This window comes from Pristis pectinata, chromosome 6, assembly GCF_009764475.1.
Source record: "Pristis pectinata isolate sPriPec2 chromosome 6, sPriPec2.1.pri, whole genome shotgun sequence".
NCBI classification, from domain to species: domain Eukaryota; kingdom Metazoa; phylum Chordata; class Chondrichthyes; order Rhinopristiformes; family Pristidae; genus Pristis; species Pristis pectinata.
In genome coordinates this window covers 106,810,871-106,825,770 of record NC_067410.1, presented here as the reverse complement: position 1 = coordinate 106,825,770, position 14,900 = coordinate 106,810,871, and positions in this window count along the sequence as shown.

Below are 14,900 nucleotides of genomic sequence, written 5' to 3'. Positions count from 1 at the left end.
TTCTACAACCACCCCTGGCAGTGCATTCCAGGTACCCACCACTCTCTGTGTAAAAAAACTTAGCTCTGACATCTCCCCTAAACTTTCCTCCACTCACCTTAAACAGATGTCCTCTGGTATTGGCCATTGCCACCCTGGGGAAAAGGTGCTGGCTGTCCACTCTACCTATGCCCCCTCATAATCTTACACACCTCTATCAGGTCGCCTCTCATCCTCCCGTGTATTTGTACATTAGACAATAAACTCAACTTTGACTTTGACTTCAAGACATCACAAAGAGCCAGACGGCCAAGGAAGAGTTGTCAAGCTGTGGTACGGCAGGAGAGGCTACAGGCAAGCTGGGCACAGCAAGATCCCACAAACAAAGGGAATACGACAGTGTCTGACTGTGAGTTGGGATCGTGACTGGACCTGATGCCACCTGCATCTGAATGCCACTCTCTCAGTCCAGGGATGAGTTAAAGCAGGTACGTGGATCAGTTGACCTGACCGATTCTGTGAACTGAGACGAGATACATGTCAACATCTGGAGCATCTACCAGCCTCAGCGATATTCCCTGCCACCCACTTCATTCCATCAGCTGCTGAAGTCATAGAGCTGTGATCTCATAGAAGGAGGCCATTCAGCCCATCAGGTCCAGAACAGCTCTTATGGAGAGTAATTCCATTCTCCCTTCGATCCTGACTGGCTGCTTCACCGCCTGGTATAGGGGCTCCAATGCACAGGATTGCAAGAGGTTGCAGAGGGATGCAGACTCAGCCAGTTCCATCACGGGCACAACCCTCCCCACCATCGAGGACATCTTCAAGAGGCGGTGCCTCAAGAAGGAGACATCCTTTGTTAAGGACCCTCACCATCCAGGGCATGCCCTCTTTTCTTTACTACCATGGGGGAGGAGGTACAGGAGCCTGAAGACCCACACTCAATGATTCAGGAACAGCTTCTTCCCCTCCATCATCAGATTTCTGAATGGTCCATGAACCTTTGAACACTGCCTCGTTATTCCTTTTCTTTTGCACTATTTATTTATTTTTGTAATTTATAGATTTTTATGTCTTTGCACCATACTGCTGCCACAAAACAACACACTTCATGACATACGTCAGTGATAATAAACCTGATTCTGATCCTCAGAGCCCTGAAGTGGTTATCCAATCTCCTTTTGAAATTGTTGGTCATCCAGTAAGAATATAAACCACACTGCCCTTTGAGTTACTCCACCATTTATTAAGAAGGAGGTTGATCTGATAATTTTCCTCACATCTACTTTCTTGACTCCCAGCTTCCAGGGTAAAGAATTCCAGATTCATGACCCTCTGGGAGGAGACATTCCTGCACATTTCCATATGAAGTGGGGTAAGCTGAAACACAAAATGACTCCAGATGTTGGAAATTTGAAATTAAAAAAAAACATCAGAGGACTCAGCAGGGAACTGTGGAGGGAGAAACATTTAGCATTTCAGTTCAATAATCTTTCATCTGAAATGTTAACTTGGTTTCTCTTTCCACAGATGCTGCCTGACCTGCTGAGCTTTTCCAGCACTCCTTGTTATCACATTGTGGCAACATTTATTTACATATTACTGAGCACTGTTCCCTGCGATTGATGGCTCTGGGCTTGTACTTGTTGCAGTTTAGATGGATGGGGGGATCTCATTGAAACCTACTGTATATTGAAAGGCCTGGATAGAGTGGATGTGGAGAGGATTTTTCCAGCGGTGGGAGAGTCTAGGACCAGAGGGCACAGCCTCAGAATAGAAGGACGTCCCTTTAGAACAGAGATGAGGAGGAATTTCTTCAGCCAGAGGGTGGTGAATCTGTGGAATTTTTTGCCACAGATGGCTGTGGAGGCCAAGTCACTGGGTATATTTAAAGTGGACGTTGATGGGTTCTTGACTAGTGAGGGCGTCAAAGGGTACAGGGAGAAGGTAGGAGAATGGGGTTGAGAGGGAAAAATAAATCAGCCATGATCGAATGACAGAGAAGACTCGATGGGCCGAATGGCCTAATTATGTTCCTATGTTTTATGGAGTTCTGTGTGCAGTTCTGGGCACCACATCACAGAAAGAATGTGACAGCACTAGAGGGGGTGTGGAGGAGATTCACCAGGACGTATTGGTATTGGTATTGGTTTATTCTTGTCACTTGTACCGAGGTACAGTGAAAAACTTGTCTTGCATACCGATCGTACAGATCAATTCATTACACAGTGCAGTTACATTGAGTTAGTACAGAGTGCATTGATGTAGTACAGGTAAAAGCAATGACAGTACAGAGTAAAGTGTCACAGCTACAGAGAAAGTGCAGTGCAATAAGGTGCAAGGTCATAACAAGGTAGATTGTGAGGTCAGAGTCCATCTCATCGTGTAAGGGAACTGTTCAATAGTCTTATCACAGTGGGATAGAAGCTGTCCTTGAGCCTGGCGGTACGTGCCCTCAGGCTCCTGTATCTTCTGCCTGATGGGAGAGGGGAGAAGAGGGAATGACCCGGGAAGGGAGAAGAGAATGAGAATGGAGTCTTTGATTATGTTGGCTGCTTCACCAAGGCAGCGAGAGGTAAAGACAGAGTCCAAGCAGGGGGGAGGCTGGTTTCCGTGATGTGCTGAGCTGTGTCCACAGCTCTCTGCAGTTTCTTGTGGTCCTGGGCAGAGCAGTTGCCATACCAAGCTGTGATGCATCCATATAGGATGCTTTCTGTGGTGCATCAATAAAAGCTGGTGAGTGTCAAAGGGGACATGCCAAATTTGTTTAGCCAAATTTCTCAGATTTGCCTGAGGTGGAGTGTTATGGCTATGAGGAGAGTCTGCAGACTTTAGGTCAGTTTTCCCTCAAGTGAAGGAGGTTAAGAGGGAACATGATTGAGCTGTATAAAATTATGAGGGTTATAGATAGAGTAGACAGCAGGAAAATGCTCCCCATAACAGAAGTAGATAAAACCAGAGGACATAGATTTTGGGAAAGAGATTTAGAGGGGATTGCAGGGGAACTTTTTTTCACCCAAAGAGTGTGAGTTACCTGGAATGTACTGCCTGAGAGAGTGGTGAAGCAGAGTCACTGACGGAATTTATCTGGACAAGCACTTAAATTGCCGAGGAGTAGAAGGCTGTGGGCCAAGTATTGGATTGATAGGGGTGGATGCTCATTGGCCAATGTGGACAAGTTGGGCTGAATGGCCTGTTTCCATGCTGTACCACTCTATGACTCTTTAACTTTCTGACATCGGACAACATTTCACACTTTGCTTCGGTATGTCTCTCACCCACTGAGATACAGAAAAATAGTTGGCAATTCAAACTTAATTAAATAAAGGAAGTGGTTACAGTGTCAGGACATCATTTCTTCCTATGGTTTTCTCCACAGAGGCAAGTAGCTTTTGGAACTTTCTGCACCTATCGATGTTGCAAGAACAGAGAATGGTTAGTTACATAATACAATCCTTACAGCTGTGCAGCCTTCAAGCAGCTCAAACATCTCCCAACCAACTGAGCCACAGGGCCACAGAATTTTACAGGACGGAAACAGACCCTTTGGCCCAACTCATCAATACTAGCCAAGGTGACTATCCCAGCTGTTCCCATTTGCCTGCGTTTGGCCCATAATCCCTCTAAACCTTTCCTGTCCATGAACCTGCCCAAGTACCTTTTAAACCTTGCAGTTAAACCATAAGACATAGGAGCAGAATTAGGCCATTTGGCCCATCTAGTCTGCTCCACCGTTCGATCATGGCTGATTTATTTTTCCCTCTTAACCCCATTCTCCTGCATTCTCCCCGTAATCTTTGAAGCCCTTAAACTAATCAAGAACCTATCAACCTCAGTTTTAAATATACCCAATGACTTGGCCTCCACAGCCGTCTGTGCCAACGAATTCCACAGATTCACCACCCTCTGGCTAAAGAAATTCCTCCACATCTCTGTTCTAAAGGGATGTCCTTCTAGTTGTACCTGCCTCTACCTTCAGCAGCTCATTCCATATACCCACCACCCTCTGTGTAAAAAACTTGCCTGTCAGGTTTCTTCTAAGTCTTTCCCCTCTCACCTTAAATCTGTGGCCTCTAGGTGAAGACTCCCTACCCCGGGAAAAAGATTGTGCCCATCCACCTTATGTACGCGCCTTATGATTTTATAAACCTCTATAAGATCACCTCTCAGCCTCCAGGGACAACACTCCCAGCCTATCCAGTCTCTCCTTATAACTCAAGCCCTCCAGTCGCAGTAACACCCTTATGACACATACTTGACACAACAAATACAGGTCTTTTTTATATGCAGTGCAGGACACACTGGGAACCATTTTGTGCACAGTCAGATCCCAAAAAATCAGCAAAGCAATAATGATTGGATGGTCCATTTTAGTCATTGAATAGGGAATAGATATTAGCCACCCTACCAGAGTGAAATCTTTGTCATAGTCATGAGTCTATTTAAGAGAACATATGGGGCATCTATCACATCTCATCTGAAGGATGGCACCTCTGACTGTGAAACATTCCCCCAGTACTGCACGGCACAGTGAGGTTAGGTTTTTGTCCTCAAGTTTGGGGTGGGACTTGAGCCCACAATATTCAGGCGTGAGTCACCGCTGACACAAAGGTGAAGAAAACATTAAGAGAGGCAGCAATGTGGGGCTTAACTAAGAAGGCAGAGGAACCAGGAGCTCAGACTGCAAGCGGTCAGTGCTGTGTGCAACAAACACTCTGCTGGAGGGACTCAGCGGGTCGAGCAGCATCTGTGGGAGGAAAGGAACTGTCGACGTTTTGGGCCGAAAGCCTGCATCAGGTTGCTGTGTGTTTGTGCGAGGGATGAAACGTTTCCCGTCTGTAAATGAAAGTCAGAAAGGCTGCAGTTGCTGGAAAGCTGAGGAAGGGTCACAGAACCGTAACATTGACTGTTTCTCTCCCCACAGATGCTGCCTCACCTGCTGAGATTTTTCAGCATCTTCTGTGTTTGTTTGAGCATCACCACCAGACTTAAGTACAGCTTCTATCCCACTGTAATAAGACTATTGAACGGTTCCCTTATACAATGAGATGGACTATGACCTCACGATCTACCTTGTTGTGACCTTGCACCTTATTGCACTGCACTCTCTTTGTAGCTGTGACATTTTACTCTGTACTGTTATTGTTTTTACCTGTACTACATCAATGCACTCTGTACTAACTCAATGTAACTGCACTGTGTAATGAATTGATCTGTACGGTCGGTACGTAAGACAAGTTTTTCACTGTACCCCGGTACAAGTGACAATAATAAACCAATACCAATACCAATTAGACGGGGCCTTCTTTTTAAGAACTGGAGGGCTTTGCATACAATTGGCTCATTTTGCAAAATGTGGTCCACACCTTTCATGTTCCATTTTCAGCATTTCACACGTGTCATCCGCAATGTTTCCCCATCTCTTACTGCGGACCATTGGAAATCAGGGATCCGAGCTCCCTCTGCAGGCCATCAAGCCAAACTGCAAGCAAACAAGGAGAGACATGCATTTATGTAGCACCCCAGAACACAGAACCAATGACTTCACAATGAATGAAACACTCTTGAAATTAGATAATGTTGTAATAAAGGACACACAGCTGCCAATTTGTGCACAGCAAGCTCCCACATAAACCAATGTGAAATCGGCCGGATAAGACATTGTGAGGATACGCAAGAGACTGCTGGAACCTGGAGCAACAAACAATTCACTGGAGGAACTCAGCGGGTCAGGCAGCATCTGTGGAGGGAAATGGACAGTCAACATTTCGGGTCAAGACCCTTCATCTGGATCCATTCTAATGATGCTAAATGAGTTACAGAGTTACAACATGGAAACGGGCCCTTCAGCCCAATGAATTTACTATCAAGCACCCATTTACTCTAATCCCACACTAATCCCATTTTATTCACCCCACATTCCCATCAACTCCCCCCAGATTCTACCACTCACCAGATTCTGCAACTCTGCAACACACTAGGGGCAATTAACAGTGGCCAGTTAACTTACCAACCTGCACGTCTTTGGGTGTGTGGGAGGAAACCGGAGCACCCAGAGAAAACCCTCGTGGTCACAGGGAGAACATGCAAACTCCATGTAGACAGCACCCGAGGTCAGGATCGAACCTGGGTCACAGGAACCGTGAGGTAGTGAATCTACCAGATGCACCTCTGTGCATTCACCGTGATCTTATTGAAGTGTGGGCTTAAAACTGTGCTGATTTTTCAGCCTCGCATGTACCTTCTGTCTCAAGAGTTGACCGAATTGTGAGATGCAGCTAAAGAAAAAGTAAAGGCTTTAAAATGGACACCTAATGAACAGGAGGAAGCCTGGACACTAGTTGTGGAAATCAATGGGGAAGAGAGACCCACACAATTATCACCTCGGCATTCCTGAATCAAGGAATCTGAACTAGTTTAGCAACCAGGAGAAACAAAGGACTGCAGATGCTGGAATCTAGATGAAAAACACGATGATGCTGGAGGAACTCAGCAGGCCAGGCAGCATCCGTGGAGAAAAGCAAGCGGTCAACGTTTCGGATCAGGACCCTTCTTCAGGACATCTCCACGGATGCTGCCTGGCCTGCTGAGTTCCTCCAGCATCATTGTACTTTTCATCTAGATTTTCAACCAAGTCTTCTAATGAGATTTTCTCCCAACAGAGTAAAGAGAGATGCTGATTTCACACTTACATCTATCTGATGAATTTAATTAGTCAAAGACACCAAGATGTTATTGTCTTCTTGTGATCATAGACAACAAGGAGTTAGTGGACTTGTAAATGGAGTTGGCTCATGCTCGACAAGGACTGTGTCTCACTTTAGGCCTGTGGTGACACTGATCCTCTACGGCAACTTCAATCGTTTCTGGATGCTCAGCTCGCAATCTCCTTCCAGCCCCACTGCTGCACCCATTTCTTGAGGTAGCTGCATGAGTGGTGACTTAGCCTCAGGTGGCGACACCACCTACAGGATTACCTATTGGCTGCAGCATGACCATTCACCTCAGCGCAGGGAGTGAACTGTCTTGGTGCTTTAAGTGAGTTCTGTCACTTTACAATCAGGAGTGAGGGTTTCACCCCAGGCAGCTCAGAATGTTTCTCAAGCAATCTGGTCAGTCCCATTCATATAGTCCTCCATCAACTATCGATCCAATTTCCTTCTGAGAACCTTGATCGAACCTGCTTCCACTGCCCTTTCAGGTAGTATGCTCTAGACTGCAACCATTCATTGTGTGAAGAGGGTTTTCCTCGTTACCCCGGACTTCTGTGCCAATCACTTTATATTTACATCTCCTGGTTCTCAATCCTTCCACCAATGGGAACATTATAGATATTTACTTATTAGTCACATGTACATCGAAACACACAGCTTCAAGAAGGCTAATAAGATGCTTGCCACCAGCATCTCAATACTGCCTGTATTTGGTTAACGCCTTATCCTGGCTGGTAAAGAGGTTAAATTGTTTGCTATCAATAGGAGAGGGAGGGGCTCAGGTGATATCACACCTGCCCCTAAATTGGAAGGTTGTGCTGCATACAGTTCTGGTCACCATGTTATAAGAAAGGATATAGTGGGAGTACAAGAAGATTTACAAGAGTGGTTCCAGAAAAGTGAGGGTGTAGACACCAGGAAAAGGTGAACAGACTTGGTCTCATTTCCCTTGAGAAATAAAGGCTGAGGAAAGGTCTTTAAAATTGTGGAAGGGTTTGACATAGTCAATAAATGCTTCCCCTTGTGGGGAAGATTGTAACTAGAGGTCATCTAGTTGCCAAGGAATCCAGTGGGGAGTTATTTATGGTTTTTAATATTGTAGGAACCACCTTTTCGCAAAGAGCGGTGAGAATGGAGAGCTCGCTCCCACTCACTCCCATGGGAAGTGGTTGTAGCGAAGAGTATTGAGGAAGCTATCAAAAGGATAGGCAATGAGGAAGAGTCACACTGATAGATTTGGATGAGAAAAGACAGAAGGAGACTTGAGTGGGGCATATACACCAGCATGGACAGGTTGTGTTGAGTATCCTGTGTTGTGGGTGTAAGTCCCTCTCTAAGGTTTCATGGTGTTGAGTATTCACACTCTCAGTGCACTAGTGAGGGAGCACGTCTGAGGGGTTGTTTTCTCTGGAGCAGCGGAGGCTGAGAGGAGACCTGATGGAAGTTTATGAAATTATGAGAGGCGTAGATAGACAGCAGGTATCTTTCTTCCCAGGGTTGAAATATCTAATACTAGAGGGCATGCATTTAAGGTGAGAGGGGGAAAGTTCAAAGCAGATGTGCAAGGGAAAGTTTTTTACACAGAGAGTGCTGGGTGCCTGGAATACATTGGCAGGGGTGGGGTTGGAGGCAGATACGATAGAGGCATTTGAGAGGCTCTTAGGCACACGAATATGCAGAGAATGGAGGGATATGGACCATGTGCAGACAGAAGGGATTAGTTTAATTAGGTGTCATTAGCTTAACTCATTCGGCACAACATCATGGGCCGAAGGGCCTGTTCCTGTACTGTACTGTTCTATGTTCTATGTTCACGGGTGACATTCTTCAGATGAAACACGAAAGCACTATCCATGTGCTGGGAGGGTATATAAGCTTCCATAACACCATCTTATATAAATGCAAGGGAGATACCACAGAGTTTTGGACAATACTTATTCCCTCAAGCAACATCAGCCAATGTAGTCATTACTTACTGTGTATAAGTTGGCTGCTATGTTTAATATTGAGTGACAGTGACCATATTTCAAAAGTACATCCAGGCAGGACGTCCTATGGATTTATTTCCTAAATTTACCAAAATGATTGTTCCATTTTGGTATTGGTATTGGAATTGGTTTATTATTGTCACTTGTACCAAGGTATAGTGAAAAACTTGTCTTGCATACCGATCGTACAGATCAATTAATTACACAGTGCATTGACATAGTACAGGGTAAAAACAATAACAGAACACTGAGTAAAGTGTCACAGATACAGGGAAGTGCACTGCAGGTAGACAATAAGGTGCAAGGTCAAACAAGGTAGATTGTGAGGTCAAGAGTCTATCTTATCGTATAAGGAACTGTTCAATAGTCTTATCACCGTGGGATAAAGGATTCATGATCATCTTCCCTCATACCTCTCTAACGACATTCAGGCGAATTTTGTTTGATTAACACAAGTATTGGTAGTTAGTTTATTATTGTCACATGCACCGAGATGCTGTGAAAATCTTTGTTTTGCATGCCATCTATAGAGATCATTCCAAAACATAAGTACATTGAGGTAGTACAAAGGGAAAAGCAATAACAGAATGCAGAATAAAGTGTTACAGTTACAGAGAAAGTGCAGTGCAGGCAGACAATAAGGTGCAAGGGCCATGACGAGGTAGATTGAGTTCATCTTTATCATACAAGGGGCCTGTTCAAGAGTGTTATAACAGCAGAAGCTGCCCTTGAGCCTGGCGGTACCTGTTTTCAAGCTTTTGTACCTTCTGTCCGATGGGCGGGAGAAGAGAGAATGTCCGGGATGGGTGGGGTCTTTGATTATGTTGGCTGCTTTCCCGAGGCAGCCGGAAGTGCAGACAGAGTCAATGGATGAACATAAGAAAATAGCAGCAGGGGTAGGCCACCAGGCCCCTCGAACCCATCCCACCATTCAATGTGATCATGGATGATCATGGTGAGGGGTACATTTTTTACTGAGAGAGTGGTGGATGCCTGGAATGTGTTGCCTGATAGGGTGGTGGAGGCAGATTCATTGGGGGTTTTAAGAGGGGCTTGAATGAGCACATGAATGAGGGGAAAATATGGGCATTCTGTAGGTAGGAGAGATTAGTTATGTCAGCACAACATTGTGGGCCGAAGGGCTTGTTCTGTGCTGTACTGTTCTATGCTCTATGTTCTATTGGCCCAGGCCTCGTCAGCTCTTCTGTGCTGAATCTGCAAACTTCTCAATACCCTGATATTTCAAAATTTTGTCCACATTCTCTGTAAATACCCACAATAATCCTGCCTACACAACCCTCTGGGGTAGAGAAATCCAGAGATGCATCACTCTCACTCCTGTAAATGCTCTGAGACATTTTTCTGCACACACTGTAAACCTTTATTGCTTTACTTTCATTGTCCTCCTGAAAGGTTTTCAAGGACTTGCTCCCTCCACCATTTATCCCTTGCTGTGTGTTTTGTCTAACCTTTATGCTGAATAGTGTGGTGAAGTTGAACCTCCACCATTTATCCCTTGCTGTGTGTTTTGTCTACCCTTTATGCTGAATAGTGTGGTGAAGTTGAATACGATGAATGATTGAGCAAACTGTGTAAATCCACCAATCGAAATGTCTAGAGACCTGAAATTATTTATTGCCAATGGCATGATGCTGTCAGAATCAGAGTCAAAAACCCAAATATAAGAAAAGATATCTTTATTAGTCACATGTACATTGAAACACACAGTGAAACGCATCTTTTGCGGAGAGTGTTCTGGGGGCAGCCCGCAAGTGTCGCCACGCTTCCGGCGCCAACATAGCATGCCCACAGCTTCCTAACCCGCACGTCTTTGGAATGTGGGAGGAAACCAGAGCACCCGGAGGAAACCCATGCAGTCATGGGGAGAATGGACAAACTCTTTACAGACAGCGGCCGGAATTGAACCCAGCTCGCTGGCGCTGTAATAGCATTACGCTAACTGCTACACTACCATGCCTGCAAACCCCAAGAAGTAAAAAAAATGCCTTGATGTGTCAAAGGTGTCGGTCACAAAGGCTTCCTTTAGATAGGAGTTCCAGCGCGAGAGAAGACAGTGTCACCAGATTTCCAAGTACTACATCAGCTGTACCTTTGTAGAGCTGCTGCCTCACAGCACCAGAGACCCAGGTTCAATCCTGACCTCCGACACTGTCTGCATGGAGTTTGCATGTTCTCCATGCGACCTTGTGGGTTTCCTCTGGGTGAACATAGAACATAGAACACAGAACATAGAACATAGAACATGGAACAGTACAGGAACAGGCCCTTCAGCCCACAGTGTTGTGCCGAACTAATTAAAGTACTGACACCTAATTAAACTGATCCCTTCTGCCTGCACATGGTCTATATCCCTCCATTCTGTGCCTACCTAAGAGCCTTGTAAATGCCTCTGTCATATTAAACTGTTTTCTCCAGAGCAGCGGAGGCTGAGGGGAGACCTGATAGAAGTTGATAAAATTATGAGAGGCAGAGATAGACAGTCAGAGTCTCTTTCCTGGGGTAGAAACATCAAATAGCAGAGAGCATAGCTTTAAGGTGAGAGGGGGAAAAGTTTGACGGAGGTGTGCGGGGCAGGTTTTTGACACAGAGAGCGGTAGGTGCCTAGAACACACTGACAGAGGTGGTGGTCGAAACATATAGTGGTGTTTAAGAGGCATTTAGACAGACACGTGAACGTGAAGGGAGTGGAGGGATGTGGATCATGGGCAGGTTTAGTTTAATTTGGCATCGTGTTCAGCGTAGATATCGTGGGCCGAAGGGACTGTTTCTGTGCTGTACTGTTCTATGAATGTAGTATATCCATACTGGATGCTGATACAGAGCTGGGTAGCAATGGAAGTTGTGTGGAAAATACAGGGGGTTATAGACAGGAGGAGTGAATGGGTCAGGGTATAGCAAGCGGAAAATAATGTGGGAAAATGTGAGGGCTAAATGCAGAGTATTTCTTAAATGGTGAGAGATTCAAAAGGGTAGACATTCAGAGGAACCTGGATGCCTTTGTACACTAAAAATTCATGTGCAGGGTACATCAGGCGATGGGGAAATTAAACAAGTTCTGGAACAATTTAACCAAATGTCCATATAAACCCCAAATAATCTCTGATGATCTCTTAATCATTGTCTCCTCATTTGTTTCACCATTAAGAGGGTGCTTATCCTGTCAAGTAATTCCCCAAATGCCTTAGGTTTATTTAATTGGCAATTAGTGTACAAATGCAGCAACTTTCTCAACCCTCATTGGGAGGCTCAGGGTGTTTCTGCACTCTGTATTTTTTTGCAAGGGATATGGGCTTTGCAGGCTCATCACTAGTTGCCCCTTGAGAAGGTGGCGGTGAGCTGCCTTCTTGAACTGCTGCAGTCCTTGAGGTGTGGGTACACCCACAGTGCTGTTGGGGAGTTCCAGGAGTTTGACTCAGCGACGGTGAAAGAATGACGATATATTTCCAAGTCAGGGTGGTGTGTGGCTTGGAGGGCAACTTCTAGAGAGTGGTGCTCTCCGTGCTCTTGCTGCCCTTGTCCTTCTAGCTGGTAGAGGTGGTGGGTTTGCAAGCTGCTGTCTAAGGCATTTTGGTGAGTTGTTGCAGTGCGTCCTGTAGATGGTACAACAAAGGTTTTCACACAAAGCTTTCTTTTCTCGATGGGTGCTGAATCTCTGGGACTCTCTGTCCAGAGGTATCTAAGAAGGAAATAGTTAAATTTTTGAAATATTGAGGAATTGAGGACTTGGTGGATCTGGTGTAGGGGAGGAGTTGAAGACTGGGGCAAATCAGCTCTGATGATACAGAATGCATAATCAAAGACCCCACCCACCCGGGTCATTCTCTCTTCTCTCCTCTTCCATTGGGTAGAAGATACAGGAGCCTGAGGGCATGTACCACCAGACTTAAGGACAGCTTCTACTCCACTGTGATAAGACTATTGAACGTTTCCCTTATACAATGAGATGGACTATAACCTCACGATCTACCTTGTGACCTTGCACCTTATTGCACTGCACTTTCTCTGTAGCTGTGACACTTTACTTTGTACTTTTATTGTTTTTACCTGTACTACATCAATGCACTCTGTACTAACTTAATGTAACTGCACTGTGTAGTGAATTGACCTGTATGATCGGTATGCAAGACAAGTTTTTCACTGTACCTCAGTATAAGTGACAATAATAAACCGATACCAATATCAATACCAATGGTAGGGTGGGCTTGAGGGGCCGAGTGGCCTACTCATTCTCCTATTCTCTTGTGTTCTTGTTCTTTTTCAGGCCAGAGTTCTTCGAGGAAGAAATCCCCATGGTGAAGGAAGTGATTTTATGTCAAATTGAACAAATGTTGCTTCTGTTTGTTTTTCCTGTGTTTTCTACAGGGAGACAGAAAATCTGTGCTCTTCTTTTCTGAGCCACACAAAGGTTCATTGTGTCTAATAATCTCTGCAGATCTCTTCACTGTCTCCTCCGTTGTCTCACCATTAAGAGGGTGCTAATCCTGTCAAGTACTTCCTGACGAGTTCTTCCTCAAAAACCTGCGGCAAGTTTAATTGGCAATGACTGTACAAGTGCAGCAACTTTCCCAACGCTCACTGGGAGATTCAGGATGCTTCTGCCCCCTGGGGTTAACGACAAAGTAATGTGGATAGTTTATCAACAAGAGGATCTCCAGTGCTCTCTGTGTGGAGTTTGCATGTTCTCCCTGTTGTGGGCTTCCTCTGGGTGGGTCCGGTTTCCTCCCACATCCCAAAGACGTGCGGGTTGGGAGGTTAATTGGCCGCTGTAAATTGCCCCCTAGTGTGTTGGCGGGTGGCAGAATTTGGGAGCAGTGGATGGAATTGATGGAAATATGGGAAGGATAAAATAGGATTAGTGCATAATGGTCAGCATAGACTTGGTGGGCTTGAAGGGCCTGTTCCCACACTGTATGACTGTGTGACTTCACGGCTCTGTGTGTTGATCAGAGTCTAAATCCTATCCTCTTTCCCAGAAAGGGATTAATATATGGAACGCACAAACGCAACGACAGGTTGTGGCAAGGAACATTCATACTTTTTAAAGGAAAGGACTATCATTTCTGTACTGCCTTTCATCTTCCTGAACCAAATGAAGAACATTGAAAATGTAGTCACTGGTAATGTAGTAAACAGTGTGGACAATTTGAGCACAGCAAGATCCCATAGACGGTCGTGTGACAATGACCAGCCAAACTGTTCATGTCATGTTAAAGTAGAGTCATGGAGTTATACACAGCACGGAAACCGGCCCTTCAGCCCAATTGGTCCATGCCGGCCAAGCTGTCCATCTAAGCTCGTCCCATTCACCTGTATTTGGCCCATATCCCTCTAAACCTTTCCTATCCTTGTACCCATCCAACTGTCTTGTAACAGTTGTTAATGTACCTGCCTCAACCACTTCCTCTGACAGCTTATTTCGTACATGGACCACTCTCTGCGTGAAAGTGCTGCCCCTTTGGTTCCTATTAAATCTCTCCCATCTCACCTTAAACCTGTGCCCTCTAGTTCTTGATTCCCCAGCTCTGGGAAGAAGACAGTGTGCATTCACCCTACCTGTGCCCTTCATGATTTTATCCACCTCTATAAGATCACCCCTCATTCTCCTACACTCCAATGAATAAAGTCCTAGCCTGCTCAACCTTTCTCTATAACTCAGTCCCTCGAGTCCCAGCAACATCCTCGTAAATGCATGGTAGTGTAACAGTACAGCGCCAGCGACCCGGGTTCAAATCCGGCCACTGTCTGTACGGAGTTCGTACGTTCTCCCCGTGTCTGCGTGGGTTTCCTCCGGGTGCTCCGGTTTCCTCCCACATTCCAAAGACGTACAGGTTAGGAAGTTGTGGGCGTGCTATGTTGGCGCCGGAAACATGACGACACTTGCGGGCTGCCCGCAGATCACTGCACAAAAAGATGCATTTCACTGTGTGTTTCGATGTACGTGTGACTAATAAAGAAATCTTATAAAATCTTTTCTGCAGTCTTCCCAGCGTAATGGCTTCTTTCCTGCAGCAGGGTGACCAAAACCGAACACAGCATTCCAAATGTGGTCTTGAACAATCATTAAACATAGGATAAATTTTTGTTCTGAACACTGGGTTCGACTCCCCTAAAATACTGCAATGCGCTCCATGTTCTAAATGGCCAGAGGCAACATTGGTTTAGTGTTTCACATAATAGACAGCACCATTGAGAGTGC